We start from the raw sequence: 19,233 nt of genomic DNA on the forward strand, positions 1-19,233 counted from the left end.
GAGGCCTTCATTTCCCTTTATGCAAGGACGTGTCCCTTCCCGTAGTCCAGGCCTTGGTACCCGGCGCCATAGATAGGGGATCCCGTGTACCATAGTCCGTAGTTCCCTGTACCCCAGACAACGGATCCCTTTATCCCAGGGCGTGTTTCCCTGTATCCCACTCTGTTTCCCACTGTAACCAAGACAGTGGATTCCATGTTTATCCTGCGCTGGTTTGCAGTTCTTCAGAGTTTCAGTTTGGATCCCCTGTATTCCATGCCAGGGTTCCCGGGACCCAGAGATGTTTAAGTCATGGGCAAAGTGGGCACCGGCCCAGGCGCCCCCCGATAGCACCAGCTTTGTTCTACAGAGAATCTTAACTTGATGACCTTGAATAATTCCTAAAGAGTTTATTTTAAATTCTGCTTTCCTTTAATTTATTTTTAATGTGGTTGATGTGTGACTCTATTAGAGACATTTTGTAGAGAAATATTGTGTTTATGTTTCATACAACATCCATACAAAAAGTTTATTTTGGATCAAAACAGGACCTCACATATGAGAAATGAGAAAGGGTCACATAGATTATTTGCAATAATATTAGTGAGCTGCTGCGGTGCTACAAAATCAAAAACACACCACTATCCCTGAATATTAGGTGTAAATACATAGAATTTGGAGGAGTGTGCCTGTGCACTGTCAGTGACCGGGCTAAAGATGGCATGAAAGGGCTGAAATTGGATCATAAATTCAAAGCTGTTCCGAATAGGGGCCCCCAAAAAACGTTTGGCCCAGGCCCCCAAAATCCTTAAGATGTCCCTGCCTGGACCCCAGACAGTGGACTCCTTATGTCGCACGCTGTATTTCATTGTACCATTGACACTGAATATTACGTCCGAGGTCGTAATGCCCCAGTCACGGAATCACCTGCATGGACTGTTGTTCGCACTTGACATGCAGTGCCATCCCTCGACCCCAAGCTGTGGTACCTTATACCCCATACAGTGGTTTCTATCTGAGGTCAGGGTGCCCTGTACCTCACAATGGATTGCATGTGGCACAGGCCATGGTTTCCTGTAGTACAGACAAGGGCTCCCCTGTATCCCGGGGCTGTAGGCTGGCCCAGGGCTTGAGATGGCACATCACTCATAGGGTGTGTTAGTACCGGGGCCCTGTTGCCTGCGACCTCCTCTATGGTACCCAAGACCGGGGATCCTCCGTGCCTCCCATTACCAGGTACCCCAGGATAGGTCTGTACTCAGGTGACACCCCCCTGCAGACCCCAGATAGTGTGGTGTCCCTGAGCCTTGCAGCCCCCCTGTTTTCTGCAGCCTCTTACCCTTTACCTCTTCCTGTGCCTCCCCGCCCACCGTCCCGTACCACAGGCTGGTGTGTGGTGTCACGTTCTTGCTGCTGTCAGGTAGAGTGTTTGTCCCTGAGCCCTGCTGTCCCCGCCTCTGCTGGCGGATATCCTGCTCCGGGAGCCGTCGACTTGCTGCACGCGAGGGAGACCAGCGGTGGCTGCCAGGTGGCCGTCACTGAATAAACTCCAGCCCCAAACGGGGGTCTGCTGCCCACCTGCATCTGGAGGGGCACCGAGGAGCCTGCCAGACTCAGGTACATACTCAACCGCAAACTCGCCCCTCAGCCCCTACACAGGCTTTCTGTTCATAACACCACGTGGCACCATTACATACGAATACAGCAGAGCACGGTGAAGAAAGAAAAAAAAGCACGAGCCAGGCTGTCCGTTTTTAAAGCAATCGCACACGCTTATGCGAACCAAGCATCTTCAAAGCCAATAGGCCTGGCTTAGAACTGAACGTTCTGATGCTCCTGTCAGCCTACGCATTCAGTCACTCATCCTCCGTGCACTCACTAATTCATTCTTGCACTCATGCATCTCTACATCCGCCCACTGGCACATTTTTGAATTCTTCCCCTCACCCATGCATAATAGCACACGCACAATAACTCCCCGCAATCACCGAAGAGGCGCTTTCAGATATCAGCAACATCTGCTGACTTTGCTGCTAGTCTGTCAGCAGTATGAGGGTGCTGTCAGTACTGTGTGACTGCTAGTCTGTCAGCAGTGTGAGGGTGCTGTCAGTACTGTGTGACTGCTAGTCTGTCAGCAGTGTGAGGGTGCTGTCAGTACTGTGTGTCTGCTAGTCGGTGAGCAGTGTGAGGGTGCTGTCAGTACTGTGTGTCTGCTAGTCGGTGAGCAGTGTGAGGGTGCTGTCAGTACTGCGTGTCTGCTAGTCGGTGAGCAGTGTGAGGGTGCTGTCAGTGCTGTGTGTCTGCTAGTCTGTGAGCAGTGTGAGGTGGCTGTCAGTGCTGTGTGACTGCTAGTCTGTGAGCAGTGTGAGGGTGCTGTCAGTGCTGTGTGACTGCTAGTCTGTGAGGGGTCTGGGACTGCTGCTGGAAAAGCCAGACTGCTACTGCGTGCAGGGGGGAGTACGAATGATTCTGGTAGTGTGTGACTGCTAGTCTCTGATGATTGTAATAGTGAAGTCAGTGATGTGAGACTGCTACTTTAAGAGGGATGAGAGTGCTGTGCTGTTAGTAGTGAGAAATTGCAAGTGTGAGAGTGCTATCAGCAGTGTGTGTGACTACTACTCTGTGAGGGGTGTGACATTGCTTTTGGTAATGGCTGCTATGCTGATGGTTGTGAAAGACTGCCCCTAGTGTGAGACTGCTGTGATGTGAGAATGCATGACTTTACAACGCATTCCGTTGTAACGCATGCCTTTACCACGCATGCATTACAACGCGAATGCCATCACCACGAATATCCTTTACCACGAAAATGACTTTAACACGCATACTTTTACAACGATTTTTGTTGTTAAATTATGCATGTTAATGGCATTTTCTTGTTAAAGGATATCGCACTTATTATGTACTCTTTAAATTTTTCCCTTGCGCGGCACCACCCCCTCATTCCCCCTTACCCCTCCTCTCCTCGTTCTTCCTTGGTGACGTTCCACGTTGTTAAGAGGAAGCGAAAGTGTCCTTCTGTTTTCTCTAACGACGTGGATTGCCTCCATATCTCTCTTTAGTTGACGGAATCAGGTACGTTTTTTTTATATTTTATTTTTGGGGGTGCCCCCCCCAGCCCTCTTTTTTAATCCCACGTTTTTTTTCTTTTAACTTTAGCACACATGCTTTTACTACGAATTTCGTAGTAAAGGTATGCGTGGTAAAGGCTTTTCGTTGTAACCACGCATGGGTTGTAATGCATGCGTGGTTATGGTTATGCGTGGAAACGGCCACGTTGTAGTGGCCGTTTCCTGTGATGTGACTGGTGAAGAATTCCTCCAATAGTGTTTGACAATTAATCTATGTTCGAGTGCCTCTTGTAGTGTGTGACTGCTAGTTAGTGAGAGGTGTGAGCGTACCTCTGGTAGTGTGTAACTGCTAGTCTGTCACGGGTGTGAGCAGGCTTCTGGCAGTCTGTGACTGCTAGTCTGTGAAGGGTGTGAGCGTGCCTCTGGTAGTCTGTGACGGGTGTGAGCGTGGTTCTGGTAGTCTGTGACTGCTAGTCTGTGAGGGGTGTGAGCGTGCCTCTGGTAGTCTGTGAGGGGTGTGAGCGTGGTTCTGGTAGTCTGTGAGGGGTGTAGGCATGCTTCTGGCAGTCTGTAACTGCTAGTCTGTCACGGGTGTGAGCGTGCTTCTGGCAGTATGTGTCTGCTAGTCTGCGAGGGGTGTGAGCGTGCTTCTGGTACTCTGTGAGGGGTGTGAGTGTGCTTCTGGTAGTCTGTGAGGGATGTGAGCGTGCCTCTGGAAGTCTGTGACTGCTAGTCTGTTGGGGTGTTAGCGTGCTTCTGGCAGTCTGTGAATGCTAGTCTGTGACGGGTGTGAGCATGCTTCTGGCAGTCTGTGAGTGCTCTTCTGTGAAGGGTGTGAGCGTGCATCTGGCTGTCTGTGACTGCTAGTCTGTCACGGGTGTGAGCGTGCTTCTGGCAGTATGTGTCTGCTAGTCTATGAGGGGTGTGAGCGTGCTTCTGGTACTCTGTGAGGGGTGTGAGTGTACTTCTGGCAGTCTGTGAGGGGTGTGAGCGTGCCTCTGGAAGTGTGTGACTGCTAGTCTGTTATGGGTATGAGCATGCTTCTGGCAGTCTGTGAGTGTTAGTCTGTGAGGGGTGTGAGCTTGCTTCTGGCAGTCTGTGAGTGCTCATCTGTGAGGGGTGTGAGCATGCTTCTGGCAGTATGTGTCTGCTAGTCTGTGAGGGGTGTGAGTGTACTTCTGGTACTCAGTGAGGGGTGAGAGTGTGCTTCTGGCAGTCTCTGAGGGGTGTGAGTGTGTTTCTGGCAGTATGTGTCTGCTAGTCTGTGAGGGGTGTGAGTGAGCTTCTGGCAGTATGTGTCTGCTAGACTGCTGTGTGTGAGCGTGCTTCTGGTAGTCTAAGAGGAGTGTGAATGTGCTTCTGACAGTATGTTGCTGTTAGTCTGTGAGGGGTGTGAGCGTGCCTCTGGTAGTCTGTGAGTGCTAATCTGTGAGGGGTGTGAGTGAGATTCTGGCAGTATATGTCTGCTAGTCTGTGATGTGTGTGAGCGTGCCTCTGGTAGTCTGTGAGGAGTGTGAGTGTGGTTCTGGTAGTCTGTGACTGCTAGTCTGTGAGGGGTGTGAGGGTGCCTCTGGTAGTCTGTGAGGGGTGTGAGCATGGTTCTGGTAGTCTGTGAGGGGTGTGAGCGTGCTTCTGGCAGTCTGTGACTGCTAGTCTGTTACGGGTGGGAGCGTGCTTCTGGCAGTCTGTGACTTCTAGTCTGTTGCGGGTGTGAGCGTGCTTCTGGCAGTATGTGTCTGCTAGTCTGTGAAGGGTGTGAGCATGCTTCTGGCAGTCTGTAACTGCTAGTCTGTGAGGAGTGTGAGCATGCTTCTGGCAGTATGTGTCTGCTAGTCTGTGAGGGGTGTGAGCGTGCTTCTGGTACTCTGTGAGGGGTGTGAGTGTGCTTCTGGCAATCTCTGAGGGGCGTGAGAGTGCCTCTGGAAGTGTGTGACTGCTAGTCTGTGAGGGGTGTGGGTGTGCTTCTGGCAGTCTGTGACTGCTAGTCAGTGAGTGTGCTTCTAGTAGTCTGTGACTGCTAGTCTGTCGGGGGTGAGAGCATGCTTCTGGCAGTCTGTGAGTACTAGTCTGTGACGGGTGTGAGCATGATTGATTGATTGATTGAGGAACTTATAGAGCGCAACTATCACCCTACGGGCATCTTGGCGCTTGCATTGGGAACCCGTCCTGGTTTTTCCCTGTAAGATAACCCATACTGGGTATCCCCAAGGTGAAAGCCAGGCATCCCGCGGGGGGCCGTTGTGGAGATTAAGCAGGCTTGTTTCCCAGAGCTGCATAGTGTGAACTCATGCTTAGAGTGGGCACCGAAGCGAGAATTATCGAGTCCGTGGACAATTGGGTTCTGGACCCTGCCGCGTCGGGAATCGAACCCAGGTCCCAGGCCTGATCTCTGCTTCAGGGTATGCCTCCTCTAACCAGTGAGCTACACTTCTCCACTGGCAGTCTGTGAGTGCTCTTCTGTGAGGGGTGTAACCGTGCTTCTGGCTGTCTGTGACTGCTAGTCTGTCGCGGGTGTGACCGTGCTTCTGGCAGTATGTGTCTGCTAGCCTGTGAGGGGTGTGAAGGGTGTGAGCGTGCATCTGGCAGTCTGTAACTGCTGGTCTGTCATGGGTGTGAGCGTGCTTCTGGCAGTATGTGTCTTCTAGTCTGTGAGGGGTGTGAGCGTGCTTCTGGTACTCTGTGAGGGGTGTGAGTGTGCTTCTGGCAGTCTGTGAGGGGTGTAGGCGTGCCTCTGGAAGTGTGTGACTGCCAGTCTGTCAGGGGTGTGAGCGTGCTTCTGGCAGTCTGTGACTGCTAGTCTGCTACGGGTGTGAGCGTGCTTCTGGCAGTCTGTGAGTGCTCATCTGTGAGGGGTGTGAGCGTGCTTCTGGCAGTCTGTGACTGCTAGTCTGTCGCAGGTGTGAGCATGCTTCTGGCAGTATGTGTCTGCTAGTCGGTGGAGGTGTGAAGGCTGTGAGCGTGCTTCTGGCAGTCTGTAACTGCTAGTCTGTCACGGGTGTGAGTGTGCTGGCAGTGTATGTCTGCTAGTCGGTGAGGGGTGTGAGTGTACTTCTGGTACTCTGTGAGGGGTGTGAGTGTGCTTCTGGCAGTCTGTGAGGGTTGTGAGCGTGCCTCTGGTAGTCTGTGAGTGCTAGTCTGTGAGGGGTGTGAGTGAGCTTCTGGCAGTATGTGTCTGCTAGTCTGTGATGTCTGTGAGCGTGCTTCTGGTAGGCTGTGAGGAGTGTGAGTGTGCTTCTGACAGTATGTGGCTGTTAGTCTGTGAGGGGGTGAGCGTGCCTCTGGTAGTCTCTGAGGGGTTTAAGCGTGGTTCTGGTAGTCTTGAGGGGTGTGAGCGTGGTTCTGGTAGTCTGTGAGGGGTGTGAGCGTGCTTCTAGCAGTCTGTGACTGCTAATCTGTTACAGGTGTGAGCGCATGTTGGACAGGCCACATGAAGGGCTTGCTCCCTCCCCGCATGACAAGGCCCAAGCCCCGGACTCCCAGGTGTTACCCACAAGGGCAACCCGCACCCCGTCTCCCAACGGAACTCCTGCCCCCGGACATCCATGTATCATGGGGCCGAACCACTACCGGCTCCCCCGGCCGGATCAGCCGCCATCTTGGACACTGCGCCACGAGGCCGCGTGGCCTCAGCCCGACCCTAACCCTGGGCCTGGCCCGGCCCCGACATCCCGGCACCACCATCCACCCAGGAGGTGAACGGACCACTTGGCAGGTCAATGGGAGAAAGAAGTGTCGATGGCTCTCCCCCGCCAGGTGCCGATCGCCCTCCAGCTCCCCCAGGCGCTGGCTCCACCCCCTGCTGGGTGTCTGGACTCCCTCATCCCGGACCCCCCGACCTCCAAGTGCGAGGGTCCGGACATCAAAGGGCGCCAGACCTATAACTAGGGCAGCTCCAGAGCAGGAAGGCAGTTGTATCCTGGAGTCGAGAGACACCCGAGAGAACTCAGCCTTGACGGACTACTGGCGCTGCCGTAGTTCTGCCTTGTGAAATATCGTCCTGCCTGCTGGCGCTGCCGCGGCCTTCTGCATCATCCATCCTCGTCGGGACCTGCTGGCGCTGCCGCGGACCGTTGTAACAACCACCTTCATCGGGACCGGCTGGCGCTGCCGCGGACCGTGTAATGACCACCTTCCTCGGGACCTGCTGGCGCTGCCGCGGACCGTGTAACGACCACCTTCACCGGGACCTGCTGGCGCTGCCGCGGCCCGTCCAAGCTAGAACATCGAGCTCGAGGATTGTGAGCTATCCACCATACCATCTCAGCTACCAGATTGGTGGCCAGACTGTCCCGCTACCCCCTTTTCCCAAACCAAGAGACTAGAATCGAGGGGACCCCTGAGTCCAGACCTCCTTGTACCATTTCATCGTACCTTAAGAAATCACCTATAAAGAACGTTAAATCCTATCCTTGTGTGGTGTATACCTGTGGGGGGGAAGTTGCTCACCTGTACGATCGCTGGAGACGGCTCTCCCCGGAGACCTCTCCCCTTGTCCTCGGCCGACCCTCCCGGTCCGTCTAACAGCGTGTTTCTCTCAGTCTGTGACTGATAGTCTGTTGCGGGTGTGAGCGTGCTTCTGGCAGTATGTTTCTGCTAGTCTGTGAAGGGTGTGAGCATGCTTCTGGCAGTCTGTAACTGCTAGTCTGTCCTGGGTGTGAGCGTGCTTCTGGCAGTATATGTCTGCTAGTCTGTGAGGGGTATGAGCATGCTTCTGGTACTCTGTGAGGGGTGTGACTGTGCTTCTGGCAGTCTGTGAGGGGTTTGAGCGTGCCTCTGAAAGTGTGTGACTGCTAGTCTGTGAAGGGTGTTAGTGTGCTTCTGGCAGACTGTGACTGCTAGTCTGTGAGTGTGCTACTAGTAGTCTGTGACTGCTAGTCTGTCGGGGGTGTGAGTGTGCTTCTGGCAGTCTGTGAGTGCTAGTCTGTGATGGGTGTGAGCGTGCTTCTGGCAATCTGTGAGTGCTCTTCTGTGAGGGGTGTGAGCGTGCTTCTGGCAGTATGTGTCTGCTAGTCTGTGAGGGGTGTAAAGGGTGTGAGCGTGCTTCTGGCAGTCTGTAACTGCTAGTCTGTCATGGGTGTCAGCGTGCTTCTGGCAGTATGTGTCTTCTAGTCTGTGAGGGGTGTGAGTGTGCTTCTGGTACTCTGTGAGGGGTGGGAGTGTGCTTCTGGCAGCCTGTGAGGGGTGTGAGCGTGCCTCTGGAAGTGCGTGACTGCTAGTTTGTGAGGGGTGTGAGTGTGCTTCTGGCAGTCTGTGACTGCTAGTCTGTGAGGGGTGTGAGCGTGTTCTGGCAGTCTGTGAGTGCTCATCTGTGAGGGGTGTGAGCGTGCTTCTGGCAGTCTGTGACTGCTAGTCTGTCGCAGGTGTGAGCATGCTTCTGGCAGTATGTCTGCTTGTCGGTGAGGGGTCTGAAGGGTGTGAGCGTGCTTCTGGCAGTATGTGTGTGCTAGTCTGCGAGGGGTGTGAGTGTACTTCTGGTACTCTGTGAGGGGTGTGAGTGTGCTTCTGGCAGTCTGTGAGGGGTGTGAGTGTGTTTATGGCAGTATGTGTCTGCTAGTCTGTGAGGGGTGTGAGTGAGCTTCTGGCAGTATGTGTCTGCTAGTCTGTGATGTGTGTGCTTCTGGTAGTCTGTGAGGAGTGTGACTGTGCTTCTGACAGTATGTGGCTGTTAGTCTGTGAGGGGTGTGAGCGTGCTTCTGGCAGTCTGTGAGTGCTAGGCTATGAGGGGTGTTAGCGTGCCTCTGGTAGAGTGTGACTGCAAGTGTGTGAGGGGTGTGAGTGTGCTTCTGGCAGTCTGTGACTGCTAGTCTGTGAGGGGTGTGAGCGTGCTTCTGAAAGTCTGTGAGGGATGTGAGTGTGCTTCTGGAAGTATTTGCTAGTCTGCGAGGGGTGTGAGCGTGCTTCTTCTTTTTTTTTGTCTGCTAGTCTGTGAGGGGTGTTAGTGTGCTTCTTGCAGTGTGTGTCTGCTAGTCTGTCAGGGGTGTGAGCACTCTTCTGGTAGTCTGTGTCCGCTAGTCTGTCAGGGGTGTGAGCATGCTTCTGGCAGTATGTGACTGCTAGTCTGTCAGGGGTGTCAGCGTGCTTCTGGCAGTATGTGACTGCTAGTCTGTCAGGGGTGTCAGCATGCTTCTGGCAGTCTGTGAGGGGTGTGAGTGTGCTTCAGGCAGTCTGTGAGGGGTGTGAAAGTGCTTCTGTCAGTCTGTGAGGGGTGTGAGTGTGCTTCTGGCAGTCTGTGAGGGGTGTGAGGGTGCTTCTGGCAGTATGTGTCTGCTAGTCTGTGAAGGGTGTGAGCGTGCTTCTGGTAGTCTGTGTCTGCTAGTCTGTCACGGGTGTGAGCGGGCTTCTGGCAGTCTGTGACTGCTAGTCTGTCAGGGGTGTGAGTGTGCTTCTGGTAGTCTGTGAGGGGTGTGAGTGTGCTTCTGGCAAAATGTGTCTGCTCCTCTGTGAGGGGTGTGAGTGTGCTTCTGGCAGTATGTGTCTGCTAGTCTGTGAGGGGTGGGAGCATGCTTCTGGTATTCTGTGTCTGCTAGTCTTTGAGGGGTGTGAACGTGCTTCTGGCAGTCTGTGAGTGCTAGTCTGTGAGTGTGCTTCTAGTAGTCTGTGACTGCTAGTCTGTCGGGGTGTGAGCTTGCTTCTGGCAGTCTGTGACTGCTAGTCTGTGAGGGGTGTGAGCGTGGTTCTGGAAGTGTGCTTCTGGTAGTCTCTGAGGGATGCGAGTGTGCTTCTGGAAGTATTTGTCTGCTAGTCTGCAAGGGGTGTGAGCGTGCTTCTGGCAGTATGTGTCTGCTAGTCAGTCAGGGGTGTGAGCATGCTTCTGGTAATCTGAGTCTGCTAGTCTGTGAGGGGTGTGAGCATGCTTCTGGCAGTCTGTGAGTGCTAGTCTGTGAGGGGTGTGAGCGTGCCTCTGGTAGTCTGTGAGGGGTGTGAGCTTGCTTCTGGCAGTACATGCCTGCTAGTCTGTGAGGGGTGTGAGCGTGCTTCTGGCAGTCTGTGAGTGCTAGTCTGTGAGGTGTGTGAGCATGCTTCTGGTAGTCTGTGTTGGCTAGTCTGTCAGGGGTGTGAGTGTGCTTCTGGTAGTCTGTGACTGCTAGTCTGTGAGGGGTGTGAGCATGCTTCTTGCAGTCTGTGAGTGCTAGTCTGTGAGGGGTGTGAACGTGCCACTGGTAGTCTGGAGGGGTGTGAGCTTGCTTCTGGCAATATGTGCCTGCTAGTCTGTGAGGGGTGTGAGCGTGCTTCTGGCAGTCTGTGACTGCTAGTCTGTGAGGGGTGTGAGTGTGCTTCTGGTTGTCTGTGAGGGGTGTGAGTGTGCTTCTGGCAAAATGTGTTTGCTAGTCTGTGAGGGGTGTGAGTGTGCTTCTGGCAGTATCTGTCTGCTAGTCTGTGAGGGGTGGGAGCATGCTACTGGTATTCTGTGTCTGCTAGTCTTTGAGGGGTGTGAACGTGCTTCTGGCAGTCTGTGAGTGCTAGTCTGTGAGTGTGCTTCTAGTAGTCTGTGACTGCTAGTCTGTCGGGGGTGTGAGTGTGCTTCTGGCAGTCTGTGAGTGCTAGTCTGTGATGGGTGTGAGTGTGCTTCTGGCAATCTGTGAGTGCTCTTCTGTGAGGGGTGTGAGCGTGCTTCTGGCAGTATGGGTCTGCTAGTCTGTGAGGGGTGTAAAGGGTGTGAGCGTGCTTCTGGCAGTCTGTAACTGCTAGTCTGTCATGGGTGTCAGCGTGCTTCTGGCAGTATGTGTCTTCTAGTCTGTGAGGGGTGTGAGTGTGCTTCTGGTACTCTGTGAGGGGTGTGAGTGTGCTTCTGGCAGCCTGTGAGGGGTGTGAGCGTGCCTCTGGAAGTGCGTGACTGCTAGTTTGTGAGGGGTGTGAGTGTGCTTCTGGCAGCCTGTGACTGCTAGTCTGTGAGGGGTGTGAGCGTGCTCTGGCAGTCTGTGAGTGCTCATCTGTGAGGGGTGTGAGCGTGCTTCTGGCAGTCTGTGACTGCTAGTCTGTCGCAGGTGTGAGCATGCTTCTGGCAGTATGTGTCTGCTTGTCGGTGAGGGGTGTGAAGGGTGTGAGCGTGCTTCTGGCAGTATGTGTGTGCTAGTCGGTGAGGGGTGTGAGTGTACTTCTGGTACTCTGTGAGGGGTGTGAGTGTGCTTCTGGCAGTCTGTGAGGGTTGTGAGCGTGCCTCTGGTAGTCTGTGAGTGCTAGTCTGTGAGGGGTGTAAGTGAGCTTCTGGCAGTATGTGTCTGCTAGTCTGTGATGTCTGTGAGCGTGCTTCTGGTAGGCTGTGAGGAGTGTGAGTGTGCTTCTGACAGTATGTGGCTGTTAGTCTGTGAGGGGGTGAGCGTGCCTCTGGTAGTCTCTGAGGGGTTTAAGCGTGGTTCTGGTAGTCTTGAGGGGTGTGAGCGTGGTTCTGGTAGTCTGTGAGGGGTGTGAGCGTGCTTCTAGCAGTCTGTGACTGCTAATCTGTTACAGGTGTGAGCGAATGTTGGACAGGCCACATGAAGGGCTTGCTCCCTCCCCGCATGACAAGGCCCAAGCCCCGGACTCCCAGGTGTTACCCACAAGGGCAACCCGCACCCCGTCTCCCAACGGAACTCCTGCCCCCGGACATCCATGTATCATGGGGCCGAACCACTACCGGCTCCTCCGGCCGGATCAGCCGCCATCTTGGACACTGCGCCACGAGGCCGCGTGGCCTCAGCCCGACCCTAACCCTGGGCCTGGCCCGGCCCCGACATCCCGGCACCACCATCCACCCAGGAGGTGAACGGACCACTTGGCAGGTCAATGGGAGAAAGAAGTGTCGATGGCTCTCCCCCGCCAGGTGCCGATCGCCCTCCAGCTCCCCCAGGCGCTGGCTCCACCCCCTGCTGGGTGTCTGGACTCCCTCATCCCGGACCCCCCGACCTCCAAGTGCGAGGGTCCGGACATCAAAGGGCGCCAGACCTATAACTAGGGCAGCTCCAGAGCAGGAAGGCAGTTGTATCCTGGAGTCGAGAGACACCCGAGAGAACTCAGCCTTGACGGACTACTGGCGCTGCCGTAGTTCTGCCTTGTGAAATATCGTCCTGCCTGCTGGCGCTGCCGCGGCCTTCTGCATCATCCATCCTCGTCGGGACCTGCTGGCGCTGCCGCGGACCGTTGTAACAACCACCTTCATCGGGACCGGCTGGCGCTGCCGCGGACCGTGTAATGACCACCTTCCTCGGGACCTGCTGGCGCTGCCGCGGACCGTGTAACGACCACCTTCACCGGGACCTGCTGGCGCTGCCGCGGCCCGTCCAAGCTAGAACATCGAGCTCGAGGATTGTGAGCTATCCACCATACCATCTCAGCTACCAGATTGGTGGCCAGACTGTCCCGCTACCCCCTTTTCCCAAACCAAGAGACTAGAATCGAGGGGACCCCTGAGTCCAGACCTCCTTGTACCATTTCATCGTACCTTAAGAAATCACCTATAAAGAACGTTAAATCCTATCCTTGTGTGGTGTATACCTGTGGGGGGGAAGTTGCTCACCTGTACGATCGCTGGAGACGGCTCTCCCCGGAGACCTCTCCCCTTGTCCTCGGCCGACCCTCCCGGTCCGTCTAACAGCGTGTTTCTCTCAGTCTGTGACTGATAGTCTGTTGCGGGTGTGAGCGTGCTTCTGGCAGTATGTTTCTGCTAGTCTGTGAAGGGTGTGAGCATGCTTCTGGCAGTCTGTAACTGCTAGTCTGTCCTGGGTGTGAGCGTGCTTCTGGCAGTATATGTCTGCTAGTCTGTGAGGGGTGTGAGCATGCTTCTGGTACTCTGTGAGGGGTGTGACTGTGCTTCTGGCAGTCTGTGAGGGGTTTGAGCGTGCCTCTGAAAGTGTGTGACTGCTAGTCTGTGAAGGGTGTTAGTGTGCTTCTGGCAGACTGTGACTGCTAGTCTGTGAGTGTGCTACTAGTAGTCTGTGACTGCTAGTCTGTCGGGGGTGTGAGTGTGCTTCTGGCAGTCTGTGAGTGCTAGTCTGTGATGGGTGTGAGCGTGCTTCTGGCAATCTGTGAGTGCTCTTCTGTGAGGGGTGTGAGCGTGCTTCTGGCAGTATGTGTCTGCTAGTCTGTGAGGGGTGTAAAGGGTGTGAGCGTGCTTCTGGCAGTCTGTAACTGCTAGTCTGTCATGGGTGTCAGCGTGCTTCTGGCAGTATGTGTCTTCTAGTCTGTGAGGGGTGTGAGTGTGCTTCTGGTACTCTGTGAGGGGTGGGAGTGTGCTTCTGGCAGCCTGTGAGGGGTGTGAGCGTGCCTCTGGAAGTGCGTGACTGCTAGTTTGTGAGGGGTGTGAGTGTGCTTCTGGCAGTCTGTGACTGCTAGTCTGTGAGGGGTGTGAGCGTGCTCTGGCAGTCTGTGAGTGCTCATCTGTGAGGGGTGTGAGCGTGCTTCTGGCAGTCTGTGACTGCTAGTCTGTCGCAGGTGTGAGCATGCTTCTGGCAGTATGTCTGCTTGTCGGTGAGGGGTCTGAAGGGTGTGAGCGTGCTTCTGGCAGTATGTGTGTGCTAGTCTGTGAGGGGTGTGAGTGTACTTCTGGTACTCTGTGAGGGGTGTGAGTGTGCTTCTGGCAGTCTGTGAGGGGTGTGAGTGTGTTTATGGCAGTATGTGTCTGCTAGTCTGTGAGGGGTGTGAGTGAGCTTCTGGCAGTATGTGTCTGCTAGTCTGTGATGTGTGTGCTTCTGGTAGTCTGTGAGGAGTGTGACTGTGCTTCTGACAGTATGTGGCTGTTAGTCTGTGAGGGGTGTGAGCGTGCTTCTGGCAGTCTGTGAGTGCTAGGCTATGAGGGGTGTTAGCGTGCCTCTGGTAGAGTGTGACTGCAAGTGTGTGAGGGGTGTGAGTGTGCTTCTGGCAGTCTGTGACTGCTAGTCTGTGAGGGGTGTGAGCGTGCTTCTGAAAGTCTGTGAGGGATGTGAGTGTGCTTCTGGAAGTATTTGCTAGTCTGCGAGGGGTGTGAGTGTGCTTCTTCTTTTTTTTTGGCTGCTAGTCTGTGAGGGGTGTTAGTGTGCTTCTTGCAGTGTGTGTCTGCTAGTCTGTCAGGGGTGTGAGCACTCTTCTGGTAGTCTGTGTCCGCTAGTCTGTCAGGGGTGTGAGCATGCTTCTGGCAGTATGTGACTGCTAGTCTGTCAGGGGTGTCAGCGTGCTTCTGGCAGTATGTGACTGCTAGTCTGTCAGGGGTGTCAGCATGCTTCTGGCAGTCTGTGAGGGGTGTGAGTGTGCTTCTGGCAGTCTGTGAGGGGTGTGAAAGTGCTTCTGTCAGTCTGTGAGGGGTGTGAGTGTGCTTCTGGCAGTCTGTGAGGGGTGTGAGGGTGCTTCTGGCAGTATGTGTCTGCTAGTCTGTGAAGGGTGTGAGCGTGCTTCTGGTAGTCTGTGTCTGCTAGTCTGTCACGGGTGTGAGCGGGCTTCTGGCAGTCTGTGACTGCTAGTCTGTCAGGGGTGTGCGTGTGCTTCTGGTAGTCTGTGAGGGGTGTGAGTGTGCTTCTGGCAAAATGTGTCTGCTCCTCTGTGAGGGGTGTGAGTGTGCTTCTGGCAGTATGTGTCTGCTAGTCTGTGAGGGGTGCGAGCATGCTTCTGGTATTCTGTGTCTGCTAGTCTTTGAGGGGTGTGAACGTGCTTCTGGCAGTCTGTGAGTGCTAGTCTGTGAGTGTGCTTCTAGTAGTCTGTGACTGCTAGTCTGTCGGGGTGTGAGCTTGCTTCTGGCAGTCTGTGACTGCTAGTCTGTGAGGGGTGTGAGCGTGGTTCTGGAAGTGTGCTTCTGGTAGTCTCTGAGGGATGCGAGTGTGCTTCTGGAAGTATTTGTCTGCTAGTCTGCAAGGGGTGTGAGCGTGCTTCTGGCAGTATGTGTCTGCTAGTCAGTCAGGGGTGTGAGCATGCTTCTGGTAATCTGAGTCTGCTAGTCTGTGAGGGGTGTGAGCATGCTTCAGGCAGTCTGTGAGTGCTAGTCTGTGAGGGGTGTGAGCGTGCCTCTGGTAGTCTGTGAGGGGTGTGAGCTTGCTTCTGGCAGTACATGCCTGCTAGTCTGTGAGGGGTGTGAGCGTGCTTCTGGCAGTCTGTGAGTGCTAGTCTGTGAGGGGTGTGAGCATGCTTCTGGTAGTCTGTGTTGGCTAGTCTGTCAGGGGTGTGAGTGTGCTTCTGGTAGTCTGTGACTGCTAGTCTGTGAGGGGTGTGAGCATGCTTCTTGCAGTCTGTGAGTGCTAGTCTGTGAGGGGTGTGAACGTGCCACTGGTAGTCTGGAGGGGTGTGAGCTTGCTTCTGGCAATATGTGCCTGCTAGTCTGTGAGGGGTGTGAGCGTGCTTCTGGCAGTCTGTGACTGCTAGTCTGTGAGGGGTGTGAGTGTGCTTCTGGTAGTCTGTGAGGGGTGTGAGTATGCTTCTGGCAAAATGTGTCTGCTAGTCTGTGAGGGGTGTGAGTGTGCTTCTGGCAGTATCTGTCTGCTAGTCTGTGAGGGGTGGGAGCATGCTACTGGTATTCTGTGTCTGCTAGTCTTTGAGGGGTGTGAACGTGCTTCTGGCAGTCTGTGAGTGCTAGTCTGTGAGTGTGCTTCTAGTAGTCTGTGACTGCTAGTCTGTCGGGGGTGTGAGTGTGCTTCTGGCAGTCTGTGAGTGCTAGTCTGTGATGGGTGTGAGTGTGCTTCTGGAAATCTGTGAGTGCTCTTCTGTGAGGGGTGTGAGCGTGCTTCTGGCAGTATGTGTCTGCTAGTCTGTGAGGGGTGTAAAGGGTGTGAGCGTGCTTCTGGCAGTCTGTAACTGCTAGTCTGTCATGGGTGTCAGCGTGCTTCTGGCAGTATGTGTCTTCTAGTCTGTGAGGGGTGTGTGTGTGCTTCTGGTACTCTGTGAGGGGTGTGAGTGTGCTTCTGGCAGCCTGTGAGGGGTGTGAGCGTGCCTCTGGAAGTGCGTGACTGCTAGTTTGTGAGGGGTGTGAGTGTGCTTCTGGCAGCCTGTGACTGCTAGTCTGTGAGGGGTGTGAGCGTGCTCTGGCAGTCTGTGAGTTCTCATCTGTGAGGGGTGTGAGCGTGCTTCTGGCAGTCTGTGACTGCTAGTCTGTCGCAGGTGTGAGCATGCTTCTGGCAGTATGTGTCTGCTTGTCGGTGAGGGGTGTGAAGGGTGTGAGCGTGCTTCTGGCAGTATGTGTGTGCTAGTCTGTGAGGGGTGTGAGTGTACTTCTGGTACTCTGTGAGGGGTGTGAGTGTGCTTCTGGCAGTCTGTGAGGGGTGTGAGTGTGTTTATGGCAGTATGTGTCTGCTAGTCTGTGAGGGGTGTGAGTGAGCTTCTGGCAGTATGTGTCTGCTAGTCTGTGATGTGTGTGCTTCTGGTAGTCTGTGAGGAGTGTGACTGTGCTTCTGACAGTATGTGGCTGTTAGTCTGTGAGGGGTGTGAGCGTGCTTCTGGCAGTCTGTGAGTGCTAGGCTATGAGGGGTGTTAGCGTGCCTCTGGTAGAGTGTGACTGCAAGTGTGTGAGGGGTGTGAGTGTGCTTCTGGCAGTCTGTGACTGCTAGTCTGTGAGGGGTGTGAGCGTTCTTCTGAAAGTCTGTGAGGGATGTGAGTGTGCTTCTGGAAGTATTTGCTGGTCTGCGAGGGGTGTAAGCGTGCTTCTTCTTTTTTTTTGGCTGCTAGTATGTGAGGGGTGTTAGTGTGCTTCTTGCAGTGTGTGTCTGCTAGTCTGTCAGGGGTGTGAGCACTCTTCTGGTAGTCTGTGTCCGCTAGTCTGTCAGGGGTGTGAGCATGCTTCTGGCAGTATGTGACTGCTAGTCTGTCAGGGGTGTCAGCGTGCTTCTGGCAGTATGTGACTGCTAGTCTGTCAGGGGTGTCAGCATACTTCTGGCAGTCTGTGAGGGGTGTGAGTGTGCTTCTGGCAGTCTGTGAGGGGTGTGAAAGTGCTTCTGTCAGTCTGTGAGGGGTGTGAGTGTGCTTCTGGCAGTCTGTGAGGGGTGTGAGGGTGCTTCTGGCAGTATGTGTCTGCTAGTCTGTGAAGGGTGTGAGCGTGCTTCTGGTAGTCTGTGTCTGCTAGTCTGTCACGGGTGTGAGCGGGCTTCTGGCAGTCTGTGACTGCTAGTCTGTCAGGGGTGTGAGTGTGCTTCTGGTAGTCTGTGAGGGGTGTGAGTGTGCTTCTGGCAAAATGTGTCTGCTCCTCTGTGAGGGGTGTGAGTGTGCTTCTGGCAGTATGTGTCTGCTAGTCTGTGAGGGGTGGGAGCATGCTTCTGGTATTCTGTGTCTGCTAGTCTTTGAGGGGTGTGAACGTGCTTCTGGCAGTCTGTGAGTGCTAGTCTGTGAGTGTGCTTCTAGTAGTCTGTGACTGCTAGTCTGTCGGGGTGTGAGCTTGCTTCTGGCAGTCTGTGACTGCTAGTCTGTGAGGGGTGTGAGCGTGGTTCTGGAAGTGTGCTTCTGGTAGTCTCTGAGGGATGCGAGTGTGCTTCTGGAAGTATTTGTCTGCTAGTCTGCAAGGGGTGTGAGCGTGCTTCTGGCAGTATGTGTCTGCTAGTCAGTCAGGGGTGTGAGCATGCTTCTGGTAATCTGAGTCTGCTAGTCTGTGAGGGGTGTGAGCATGCTTCAGGCAGTCTGTGAGTGCTAGTCTGTGAGGGGTGTGAGCGTGCCTCTGGTAGTCTGTGAGGGGTGTGAGCTTGCTTCTGGCAGTACATGCCTGCTAGTCTGTGAGGGGTGTGAGCGTGCTTCTGGCAGCCTGTGAGTGCTAGTCTGTGAGGGGTGTGAGCATGCTTCTGGTAGTCTGTGTTGGCTAGTCTGTCAGGGGTGTGAGTGTGCTTCTGGTAGTCTGTGACTGCTAGTTTGTGAGGGGTGTGAGCATGCTTCTTGCAGTCTGTGAGTGCTAGTCTGTGAGGGGTGTGAACGTGCCACTGGTAGTCTGGAGGGGTGTGAGCTTGCTTCTGGCAATATGTGCCTGCTAGTCTGTGAGGGGTGTGAGCGTGCTTCTGGCAGTCTGTGACTGCTAGTCTGTGAGGGGTGTGAGTGTGCTTCTGGTAGTCTGTGAGGGGTGTGAGTGTGCTTCTGGCAAAATGTGTCTGCTAGTCTGTGAGGGGTGTGAGTGTGCTTCTGGCAGTATCTGTCTGCTAGTCTGTGAGGGGTGGGAGCATGCTACTGGTATTCTGTGTCTGCTAGTCTTTGAGGGGTGTGAACGTGCTTCTGGCAGTCTGTGAGTGCTAGTCTGTGAGTGTGCTTCTAGTAGTCTGTGACTGCTAGTCTGTCGGGGGTGTGAGTGTGCTTCTGGCAGTCTGTGAGTGCTAGTCTGTGATGGGTGTGAGTGTGCTTCTGGCAATCTGTGAGTGCTCTTCTGTGAGGGGTGTGAGCGTGCTTCTGGCAGTATGTGTCTGCTAGTCTGTGAGGGGTGTAAAGGGTGTGAGCGTGCTTCTGGCAGTCTGTAACTGCTAGTCTGTCATGGGTGTCAGCGTGCTTCTGGCAGTATGTGTCTTCTAGTCTGTGAGGGGTGTGTGTGTGCTTCTGGTACTCTGTGAGGGGTGTGAGTGTGCTTCTGGCAGCCTGTGAGGGGTGTGAGCGTGCCTCTGGAAGTGCGTGACTGCTAGTTTGTGAGGGGTGTGAGTGTGCTTCTGGCAGCCTGTGACTGCTAGTCTGTGAGGGGTGTGAGCATGCTCTGGCAGTCTGTGAGTTCTCATCTGTGAGGGGTGTGAGCGTGCTTCTGGCAGTCTGTGACTGCTAGTCTGTCGCAGGTGTGAGCATGCTTCTGGCAGTATGTGTCTGCTTGTCGGTGAGGGGTGTGAAGGGTGTGAGCGTGCTTCTGGCAGTATGTGTGTGCTAGTCTGTGAGGGGTGTGAGTGTACTTCTGGTACTCTGTGAGGGGTGTGAGTGTGCTTCTGGCAGTCTGTGAGGGGTGTGAGTGTGTTTATGGCAGTATGTGTCTGCTAGTCTGTGAGGGGTGTGAGTGAGCTTCTGGCAGTATGTGTCTGCTAGTCTGTGATGTGTGTGCTTCTGGTAGTCTGTGAGGAGTGTGACTGTGCTTCTGACAGTATGTGGCTGTTAGTCTGTGAGGGGTGTGAGCGTGCTTCTGGCAGTCTGTGAGTGCTAGGCTATGAGGGGTGTTAGCGTGCCTCTGGTAGAGTGTGACTGCAAGTGTGTGAGGGGTGTGAGTGTGCTTCTGGCAGTCTGTGACTGCTAGTCTGTGAGGGGTGTGAGCGTTCTTCTGAAAGTCTGTGAGGGATGTGAGTGTGCTTCTGGAAGTATTTGCTAGTCTGCG

General features: G+C 54.4%; 1 protein-coding gene across 15 annotated transcripts in view; it reads left to right on the top strand.

Annotated features, from left to right (window-relative positions):
* LOC146857785 (myotubularin-related protein 9-like) overlaps positions 1–19,233 on the top strand; it is a 452,543-nt gene that overhangs the window by 300,735 nt on the left and 132,575 nt on the right. For 2 of the 15 annotated variants that reach the window (XM_085648403.1, XM_085648409.1), the window contains exon 1: positions 1,462–1,596. The exons of 11 other annotated variants lie outside the window; for them this stretch is intronic. The gene's annotated coding sequence lies outside the window, so the exon portion shown is untranslated. Of the gene's footprint in view, positions 1–1,450; positions 1,597–19,233 lie in introns of those variants that run through there. 2 more of the 15 variants (XM_085648413.1, XM_085648407.1) reach the window with 2 other exon arrangements.

This window comes from Triturus cristatus, chromosome 3_2 (genome assembly GCF_964204655.1).
Source record: "Triturus cristatus chromosome 3_2, aTriCri1.1, whole genome shotgun sequence".
In the NCBI taxonomy this organism is placed as follows: domain Eukaryota; kingdom Metazoa; phylum Chordata; class Amphibia; order Caudata; family Salamandridae; genus Triturus; species Triturus cristatus.